Genomic DNA, 11520 nt, shown 5'->3' with positions numbered 1-11520 from the left:
TAATCATGCCGTGAACATTCTCATCCAAATCATTGATAACAAACAGCAATGGGCCCAGCAACATCCCTGATGCATCACCACCAGTCACAGGCCTCCAGTCCAACAAGCATCCTTGCACTATTACCCTCTGCTTCCTACCATCAAGCTAATTGTGCATCCAATTTGCCAGCTTGCCCTGGATTCCATTAACCTTCGAGACAGCCTACTGTGTGGAATCTTAACAAAGGCCTCACTGAAATCCATATAGAATACACCTACTGCCCTACCCCCATCAGCTTTCCTGGTCACTTCACCAAAGAACTCTAACAAATTTGTAAGGCATGATCTCCCACTCACAAAGCCATGCTGACTGCTCCAAATCAAACCCTGTCTTTTCAAAAATGCAAGTATATCTTATCCTCCAGAATCCCCTCAAGTAGCTTACCAACCACAGATGTAAGGCTTACTGGTCTATAGTTCCCAGGTTTTTCTTTGTAGCCCTTCTTGAATAAGGGCACAACATTCACTACTCTCCAGCACTTCAGGACCATCCGTGGCTAATGATGACGCAAATAATGATGATGTTAATCAAGTACATAATTCACTTCATACTCCATCTGCCACCATCTTACTCATGTCACAGTCTCCAGCCTCAGCAGGAAGCCTCATTTCCCACCTAATTTTGTCATTTCCACAAATAGTCATTCAAACTAACACATCGGATATAGTTATGATATGAAGTTCTAAGGAACTGAAAACAAACGAGGTTTGAGAAGCATGAACAATTTTAAATCGAAGTTTATGTTAAAAATTTGAATACACAATCAATCTGACACCATATTTCAGCCAAAAACTAACGTGCAGAGACCGTGATTTTCAAACCTGGTCCAAGTTTTTAAACAGGACATGGCCATCACTGGCTGGGCCAGCATTTATTGCCCATCCCTAGTTGCCAGAGGGCAGTTAGGAATCAACCACATTGCTGAGGGTCTGGATTCACATACAGGCCAGACTAAGTAAGGACAGCAGTTTCTCTCCCTAAAGGGCATTAGTGAACTCATTAAATTGTTCCAACAAGTGGCAATGGTTTCATTTTTGGATTCTTAATTCCAGATTATTATTGAGTTTGAATTCCACCATCTACCATGGCAGGATTTGAACCCCATCCCCAAACCATTACTTGGGAGTGTGGATTAATCGTCTAGCAAAGATACTCATGGACCATTACCTCCCCCGGTTTGAGATTTAATTCTGGATCTAATCTGGGAATGGACTCCTATGTGAGTCAGACTGGTAAAAGACAAGAGGTCACCTTTCAAAAAGAATAAACATGAGCAAGCCAGTTGGGATTTTTATTTTGTTTTTAGAATGCTTCATGATCACTGTTACTGACGTCAGCTTTTCATATATGTGTATTTCGAACTTAGAATGATCAAACTGGGGTCTGAATACATAGCCATCAGGACAACTAGCCCTGGTTTAACTGGAACAGTAACTGAGTACCACAACCCGTAATGCCAATGTATCCAGTGCAAAGTGAATTCCTCTGCAATTCAATGAACAATATACACACTGCCTGGATTTGAATATTCAGGAGCAAGTTGCAATACAGATAAAAGTCCCAGAGAAAAGATCCAGTTCTCACAAGCCTACCAAGCTGTTTTGATTGAGGGATTTCAGACATGGCAGCACCTTAGTGTGTTTTCCATTGAGCGTTACGAAGTGACCCCAATTGAGTTCACCAGCTGAGCTGAAGATGAGTTATCAATTGATCAGGAGTTTACTGATGAGATTGTTTTACAAATTGATTCTGAGTGCCTAAGTTACAAATTCACAATGGCTTCTGTGTTTGTGTTTATAACAATAGTTTCTGCACCTCAAAGCAATTGTGCAATTGACCGATCTACTGTTGCTTCGGAGGTGTGTAATCAGATATTATATAAATGTGAATTCCTTCCAAACATATTCTTCTCATAAATGATAATGCTATAAGTCTTGATTTCTCAAAGTGAATTTCATCTTGAAGTGAGCACTGGGACACCACAAAGCAGCTCGAAAGGAAGAGTGTTGTGGAGAGTGACTACAGAATACTGAGGTGCCGAGGGATCTCAGTTTGCTTGTACATAAATTGCAAAAAGTTAGTATGCAATTAAGAAGTTTAATGAAATCCCATCATTTATTATTAATGAACAAGGAGCAAGAATAATTCCTCAGGCTTTGAGCTTGCGTGAAGAGGGACAACTTTCTGTTATGCAGGGCATTGGTGACATCACATCAAAAAGCTATGTGCAGTAATTCCTTATTTAGGGAAGGATTTACAGAAAACTTTGTTTCAACCACAACCTAAATAATCATTTTGTTCAATAAATTGGCAAGAATTGTATCCCTGAAATACCGGACATTGACTGTGTTATTGTGATCTCTGAGTGGTCAGTTGAGGATGTGGATGAGAAGGCTCTCTGCTGGTATGTTTATTGCAGTTAATATTTAAGTGATTTGTGCTGTAAATAAATTATATCAGTGATGTGTATACCCTCATCATTATGTTTCTATTACTCAGTGTGTTTTTACATTGAATTTTTGTGAACCTCTTGATCAACCAGAATGTTTGATCAACCAGTGCTCTCCTGTTCCCTTAGGTGTTGGTTAATAAAAGATTTGCTGGAAATGTACTGAGTGATGTATTTATTTATTGATAAATGTATCTGGGGAGAGGCAGTGAAAAGTATTCTGTCACCACAAGCCAGCGCCATTTTGAGGTACAAGAAAAATAAAAGAAAGTTCTTAAGAAGAGTTCAACACTATTGTCTGGGGTTCCAAACATAGCTCCAGGGCTTCTGCAAGGCCCCTGCTCCAGGTCTACCACAGCCAGGGATCTCTGTGCTCCACCCTCGCTGCAGCCGATGCCACACCGCCATATGTAGTCTGCTGTAAAAAAACCTTCCAACCTTTTAGTTGCGTTATTTGTATTAATTCCTCAACCGAAAATCTTGCCCAGCCAGACATACCTCACACAAATCAAATGAATCCCAGCAGGGACACTGGCTGTTCCAAGAAGCAAGGCCTATTCACTCTGAGCCAACAAGACAACTGCACCCCTCTGCATGCCCACAGGCTGGTCAGAGCCTGTGTACTGTGCATATGAAAGTAAAGGGTGACTTGGTGACGGGATACCGGCCTCTACACAGGTATTTCAGTTTCCCTACCTCGAAGCCAGAAATCCTGGGTTTCAGTCCCACGTGATCGAGAGAGTTGAGCTGATACTCCCAGTAGGAGAGTTATTTAGAAATGAAAGGGGAGTTATTCAGTGCTCTCAGAATTGCTACCGGTGCCACATGCTAGCCAGGGTAGAAATGAAAGAATAGGCAGGGTGAACACATGGCTTGAGGGATGATGTAGGAAGGAGTTCAGATTTGTTGGACATTGGGACCAGTTCTGGGGAAGTTTGGACTATTACAAATTGGATGGTCTACACCTGAACCAGACTGGAGCAAATGTCCTTGGGGCAGTTTTTGTTTGTGCTTTTGGGGAGGGTTTAAACTAATGTGACAGGGGGCTGGGAACCAGAAGAGAAGACTAGTAGGTAGTGAGTGGAAACTAGAGATTGTAAGGATCATGAAGTTAGCATTACCAAGGGGAAAAATAGATAGAGAGCAAATGAACACAAAAGAATTGGCGGCCTGAAGTGTGTCTACATTAATGCAAGGAGTATAATGAGTAAGGCAATGAACTTAAGGCAATGGATTGGTGCCTGGGAGTATGAAGTTACTGCAATCACAGAGACTTGGTTGAAGGAAGGGCAAGATTGTCAACTAAGTGTTCTAGGATAATAATGCTTTGGACAGGGAGAGAAGTAAAAGACGGTGGTGGGGGGAGGTGTGGGTGGTGGGAGGAGTTGCATTGCTGGACAGGGACGATATCACGGTTGTGCTAAAGGAGGACAAAATGGAGGGCTTCAGCAGTGAGGCGTTATGGGTGGGGCTCAGAAATAAGAAGGGTGTAGGTACATTGTTGGGGCTGTACTATAGGCCTCCCAACAGTGACCGTGAGGTAGAAAAACAAATAGGTAAACTGATTATGAAAAGATATAGAGGCAACAGGTGATGGGAGATTTTAATTTCTCAACATTGATGAGAATACACTTAGTGTCAGAGGTCTGGATGGGGCAGAATTTGTAAGGAGCATCCGGGAAAGTTTTCTAGGCAGTATGTCAATAGTCTGATGAGGGAAGGGGCCATATTGGACCTGATGTTGGGGAATGAGCCAGGCCAGGTGGTAGACATTGCGGTGGGAGATTTCTTTGGGAACAGTGACCACAATTCTGAAAGCTTTAGAATACTCATAGACTAAGATGAGAGTGGTCCTAAGGGAAGAGTACTACACTGGGCCAAGGCCAATTACATCAAATGAGGCAGGAGCTGGGAAATGTGGCTTGGGAGCAGATATTTGATATATGGGAGGCTTTCAAAGATAGGTTGAAGATAGTGCAGGATAGGAATGTCCCTTTGAAAACAAGGATTAGGAAAGGCAAGATTCGTGAACCGTGGATGACGAGAAATTGTACAACTAGCCAAGAGGAAAAGGGAAGTGTACAAAAGGCCCAGGCATCTAAGAATAGAATGGGCCCTGGAGGAATATCGGAGAGTAGGATAATCTTAAACGAGCAATCAAGCGGGCTAAAAGGGGTCATGAAATAGCTTTAGCGAGCAGAATTAAGGAGAATTCCAAGGGTTTTATTCATATATGAGAAGCAAGAGGGTAACTAGAAAAATGGTTGGTCCACTAAAGGATAATGAAGGAAGGCTGTATGTTGAACCTGAGAAAATGGGTGAGATTTTCAATGATTGCTTTGCATCAGTGTTCACTGAGGAGAGGGATATGATGAATGTTGAGATTAGAGATAGAGTCATAGAGTCATAGAGATGTACAGCACGGAAACAGACCCTTCAGTCCAACTTGTCCATGCCAACCAGATATCCCAACCCAATCTAGTCCCAACTGCCAGCACACGGCTCATATCCCTCCAAACCCTTCCTATTCATATATATATCCAAATGCCTCTTAAATGTTGCAATTGTACCAGCCTCCACCACTTCCTCTGGCAGCTCATTCCATACACGTACCACCCTCTGCATGGAAAACGTTGCTCCTTAGGTCTCTTTTATATCTTTCCCCTCTCACCCTAAACCTATGCCCTCTAGTTCTGGACTCCCCGACCCCAGGAAAAAGACTTTGTCTATTTATCCTATCCATGCCCCTCATAATTTTGTAAATCTCTATAAGGTCACCCCTCTGCCTCAGACGCTCCAGGGAAAACAGTCCAGCCTGTTCAGCCTCTCCCTGTAGCTCAAATCCTCCAACCCTGGCAACATCCTTGTAAATCTTTTCTGAATCCTTTCAAGTTTCACAACATCTTTCCGATAGGAATGAGACCAGAATTGCATGCAATATTCCAACAGTGGCCTAACCAATGTCCTGTACAGCCGTAACATGCCCTCCCAAATCCTGTACTTAATACTTTGACCAATAAAGGAAAGCATACCAAACACCTTCTTCACTATCCTATCTACCTGTGACTCCACTTTCAAGGAGCTATGAACCTGCACTCCAAGGTCTCTTTATTCAGCAATACTCCCTAGGATCTTACCATTAAGTGTATAAGTCCTGCTAAGATTTGCTTTCCCAAAATGCAGCACCTTGGTAGGAGATTGTTTCCTTTGGATCATGTTGACATAAGGAGGGAAGATATATTGGGTAGGCTAAAGGATATTATGGTGGACAAATCCCCAGGACCGGATGGGGTCTATCCCAGGTTGCTGAGGGAAGTGAGAGAGGAAATAGTTGGGGCACTGACAAATATCTTTATAGCATCCTTAAACAACAGATGAGGTGTCGGAGGACTGTAGGGTTATGGTGGTTCTGTTTGTCGAGCTGGGAATTTGTGTTGCAGACTTTAGGGTTGCTAATGTTGTCCCCCAGTTCAAGAAGGGTGGTAGGGATATTCCAGGTAACTACAGACCTGCAAGCCTGATGTCAGTGATGGGGAAGTTGCTGGAGAAGGTACTGAGGGATAAAATCTATTTCTATTTGAAAAATAATGAGCCTATCAATGATAGACAATATAGTTTTATGTGGGGGACAAACCTAATAGATTTCTTTGAGGAACTGACCAAGTTGATAGATGAAGGAAGGGCTGTAGATGTCATATGCATGGACATTAGTATGGTGTTTGATAAGGTTCCCCATGGTAAACTAATAGAGAAAGTGAAGTTACGTGGTGTGCAGAGTGTTCTAGCTAGGTGGACAAAGAACTGGTTGAGCAATTGGAGACAGAATAGTAATTTCTCAAAATGGAGAAGGGTGACCAGTGGTGTTCCACAGGGATGAGTGTTGGGGCCATTGTTGTTTGTGATATACATAAATGATCTCGAAGAGGGCACTGTTGGTATGATCAGTAAGTTTGCAGATGACACAAAGATTGGTGGAGTAGCAGAAAGCATAAGGAACTGTCAAAGAATATGGAGAATATAGATAGATTGGAGAGTTGGGCAGAGAAGTGACAGATGGAGTTCAATCCAGGCAAATGTGAGATGATGCATTTTGGGAAGTCTAATTCTAGAGTGAACTATCCTGTAAATGGAAGAGCCTTGGGAAAAGTTGCTGGGCAGAGAGATCTGGGAGTTCAGGTCCATTGTACCCTGAAGGTTGCTGCACAGGTGGATAGAGTGGTCAAGAAGGCATACGGTATGCTTGCCTCCATTGGACGGGGTATTGAGTATAAGAGCTGGCAAGTCATGTTAAAATTGTACAAGACATTGGTTCGGCCGCATTTAGAATACTGTGTACAGTTCTGGTCGCCACATTACCAAAAGGATGTGGACACTTTGGAGAGGGTGCAGAGAAGGTTGACGAGGATGTTGCCGAGTATGGAAGGTGCTAGCTATGAAGAGAGGTTGAGTAGATTAGGATTGTTTCCATTAGAAAAAAGGAGATTGAGGGGGGACCTCATTAAGTTCCACAAAATCATGAAGGGTATAGACAGGGTAGATAGAGATAAGCTTTTTCCCAGGTGAGGGATTCAATAACGAGAGGTCACACATAGGGCGGCATAGTGGCACAGTGGTTAGCACTGCTGCCTCACAGCGCCAGAGACCCTGGTTCTATTCCCGCCTCAGGCATGTGTGGATTTGACGCATTTGCCCCGTGTCTGCGTGGGTTTCCTCCGGGTGCTTCGGTTTCCTCCCACAGTCCAAATATGTGCAGGTCAGGTGAATTGGCCGTGGTAAATTGCCCGTAGTGTGAGGTGAAGGGGTACATGTAGGGGAATGGGTTTAGGTGGGTTGGTGTGGACATGTTGGGCCGACAGGCCTGTTTCTACACTGTAAATAATCTAATTCAAGGTGAGAGGTGAAAAGTTTAAGAGGATACACGCGGCAAGTACGTCACACAGAGGGTGGTAGGTACCTGGAACATGTTGCCAGCAGAGGTGGTAGAGGCAGGCATGGTAGATTCATTTAAGGTGCGTCATAAGTAGGTGGGGAGCAGAGGGATACAGATGCTTAAGAATTGGGTGATTAGTTTAGACAGTGGGTTTGTACGGCTGAAGGGCCTGTTCCTGGACTGTAAATTTTTTTTGTACTCTTTGTTCTAAATGGGGGAGAGTGAGTAGACTGGAATTTGTACTGGACTAGAACATAGAACAGTACAGCACATACAGGCCCTTCAGCCCTCAATGTTATGCCGGCCTTTTATCCTACTCTAAGATCAGACTAACCTACATATGCCTATCTAAATGTCCCGAATGTATCTGACTCTATGACCACGGCTGGCAGTGCATTCCATTCAACCAACACTCTCTGTGTAATGAACCAACCTCTGACATCTCCCCTAAACCTTTCTGCAATCACCTTAAATTTATGCCCGCTCATGATAGCCATTTCCGCCCTTGGAAAACTTCTCTGATTCTTCACTCTATCTATGCCTCTCATCATCTTGTAGACCTCTATCAAGTCAACTCTCAGCCTTCTTCGCTCCAATGAGAAAAGTCCTGGCTTCCTCAACCTTTCTTCATAAGACATGCCCTCCAGACCAGGCAGCATCCTGGGAAATCTCTCTGCACCCTCTCTAAAGCTTCCACATCCTTCCTATAAGGAGGTGACCAGAACTGAACACAACTTTCCAAGTGTGGTCTAACAAGGGCTTTATGGAGTTATAGCATAAACCCAATCCCCCTGCTAATGAAAGCCAACAAACCATACAACTTCTTAACAACCATATCAACTTGGGAGGCAACTTTGAGGGATCTGTGGACATGGACCCCAAGATCGCTTTGTTCCTCTACACTGCCAAGAATCCTGCATTCTGCACTCACATTTGACCTACTGTCACAAAGCTCATCCCTAATTTTCATAAAAGCTGTTCCTTGGCTCAAGGATACTCCGTTCTTGATTTTTTTTCAGAGGGGCAATAAGCCGACTCTGGCTCTGATCAGTTTGGTTTGGCACAGAGATGAAAAGGATTTGGAGGGGCCTTTTGTTTATGTGTAAACAGATGAGACTTCAGGTCAAAGTGGTCATGTCTTAGAAGTGACCTGAATATTAAAAGGGGAGTGGTCAGCTCTCTAGCTAGCTGAGCTGAGCAGTTTATAGTTCAGTTTGACCTAGTCATAGAGTCATAGAGATGTACAGAATGGAAACAGACCCTCCCAACTCCTGTACTCAATATTCTGACCAATAAAGCAAAGCATACCAAATGCCTTCTTCACTATCCTATATACCTATGACTCCACTTTCGAGGACCTATGAACCTGCATTCCAAGGTCTTTTTGTTCAGCAACACTCCCCAGGACTCTACCTGGTGAGGAGTCCAACAGTGAGCAGTGTGGAAACTCTGTCTCTCTTTCTGCCCTTCAACTTCAACCTGTAAGCATGTATTCCATTTATACTGTTTTTTTAAAAGGGAGTTAACTTCATGGGACTGTTGTGCATATTCAGAATAGCATAATTAAGTCTAGTTGGATAGGCTGAGTTCTGTAAGGGTTCTTTATTCTGTTTTTTGTGAATCATTGGATAATTTTGTGAATAATTTTTTTGTCAGTTTTAAAATCTAGTCATCAACCTCGCTAAGTTAATTCGGGTAATTTTCACTGTACACTTACCAAAACAAATTACAAAGTTATGGTCTGGGGCTGCCTGCTTAAGAATGTTTTGAGTGGTCTGGCCTCGTCCATAAAACTACCAAAATGAATCACTTTACACTTTTCCAGGTTGAACTCCTTCTGCAACTTTTCAGCCCAATTCTGTATTCTGTCAATGTCCCGTTGCAACTTACAACAGCCCTGTACACTATCCACAACTCCACCAACCTTCATGTCATCAGCAAACTTACTGACCCTTCCTTCCATTCCTTCATGCAAGTCATTTATAAAAATCACAAAGAGCAGAGGTCCAAAAACAAATCCCTGCGGAATACCACCAGACACCGAGCTCCGGGCTAAATACTTTCCATCAACCACAACCCTCTGTCTTCTATGGGCCAGCCAATTCAATATCTAAACAGCTAAATTTCCCTGTATCCCATGCTTCCTTACTTTCTGAATGAGTGCATCATGGGGAACATTATCAAACGCCTTGCTAAAATCCATATACACCACATCCATTGCTGTACCTGCACCAACATCCTCAAAACATTCAATAAGGTTTGTGAGGCATGACCTGCCCCTCACACAGCCATGCTGACTATTTCTAATCAAACTATGGTTTTTCAAGTAATCAACAATCCTGTCTCTTAGAATCGTCTCCAATAATTTTCCCACTACTGATGTAACACTGACTAGTTGTAATTCCCTTGGTTATTCTATTCCTTTGTTGAACAACAGAATAACATTTGCCATCCTCCAATCATCTGGCACTACTCCGTGGACAGTGAGGTTGCAAAGATCATTGCCAAAGACACAGCAATCTCTTCCTTGCTTCCTGTAATAACCTTGGGCATATCCCAGCAGGGGATTTATCTATCCTTATGTTTTTGAAAATTTTCATCACATCCTCCTTCTTGACATTAATCTGTTTGGGCATCTCAGCCCGTTTCACCCTTTCTTCACAAAAGTCAAAGTCCCTCACAGTAATAAATACTGAAGCAAAATATTCATTAAGGACCTCCCCTCCTCCTCTGACTCCAGGCACATGTTCTCTCCACTATCCCTGATCAGCCCTATCCTCATTCCTGATGATGGGCTTCTGCCCAAAATGTTGACTCCCCTGCTCCTCGGATGCTGCCTGACTGGCCGTGCTTTTCTAGCACCACACTCTCAACTTTAATCTCCAGCTTCTGCAGTCCTCACTCTGCCCATCCTCTTGTTCCTCATATAAGTGTAGAATGCCTTCGGGTTTTCCTTAATCCACTAACCCTTTCTAGTTCTCCAAAGTCTATTCTTCAGTTACTTCCTGGTTACCTCGTAACCCTCTAAACCCCCGACTGATCCTTGCCTTCTCAACCCTAAATAAGATTCCTTCTTCTTATTGATGAGATGTTCCACATCCCTTGTCAACCAAAGCTTCTTCACTCTACTATCCCTACCTTACCTCAGTAGGACAAACATAGTTGTTTATATTTCAGCTCTCCAGCATCTGCAGGATTTTGCTTTCACATCTCAGACTGCTGGTTTCTGGAAGGATAACTTCAACCTGTTCAATCCTTTTCTTGCCTTTCCTGATGTCATTGCTGAGTTCTGAGTTCATTCCAAGAATTTCCTTCTTTCTTCCTTTTACGAATCAATGGGAATAATCCTTAGAAGATGCTTGCATTCTGCAAACCCTGAACACTGACAATACTGTGGGTGTATTGTGGACAGAGAAGTATTTTTGAAATCTGATTATTATCACCATTCAATTTCCTGTCTGCCTAAAATGAATTCCAATCCCACAGCACAGCAGTATGTGCAGGGCATAATAATTGTGTTCTTTCCTGTAGAAATTTGATGCAATTAAACTAAAGGAAGAGAACTTGCAGTGTCAGATCAACTGTAGCTCTACTGTTTAACCTCCAAAAGCAGTAATGTAAAATTGACTGTTAGATTGAGGATACCATCAATATAACATGTTAGATCACAGAGGCCAGACATAGAGGAACTTAATCTCAATCACAATATCTTCCCCACTGTCAAGGCTTCACCTTGACAGGGATACAGACTGAGCTATGCCTTGCATTTGAGAATATATTGGTCATGGAGGGAGTTCTGCATAGGTTTACAAGAAAATTGAATGATAATTGATTCCTGATGAAGGGCTTATGCCCGAAAAGTTGATTCTCCTGCTCCTCAGATGCTGTGTGACCTGCTGTGCTTTTCCAGCACACATTTTCAACTCTTACAAGAATGATTAGATTAGGTTAGATTCCTTACAGTGTGGAAACAGGCTCTTCGGCCCAACAAGTCCACACCGACCCTCCGAAGAGCAACCCACCCAGACCCATTCCCCCACAATTACCCCTTCACCTAACACTACGGGCAATTTAGCATGGCCAATTCACCTAATCTGCACA

This window comes from Hemiscyllium ocellatum, chromosome 9 (genome assembly GCF_020745735.1).
Source record: "Hemiscyllium ocellatum isolate sHemOce1 chromosome 9, sHemOce1.pat.X.cur, whole genome shotgun sequence".
Taxonomy (NCBI): domain Eukaryota; kingdom Metazoa; phylum Chordata; class Chondrichthyes; order Orectolobiformes; family Hemiscylliidae; genus Hemiscyllium; species Hemiscyllium ocellatum.
Note: the sequence above shows the minus strand (reverse complement) of the source record.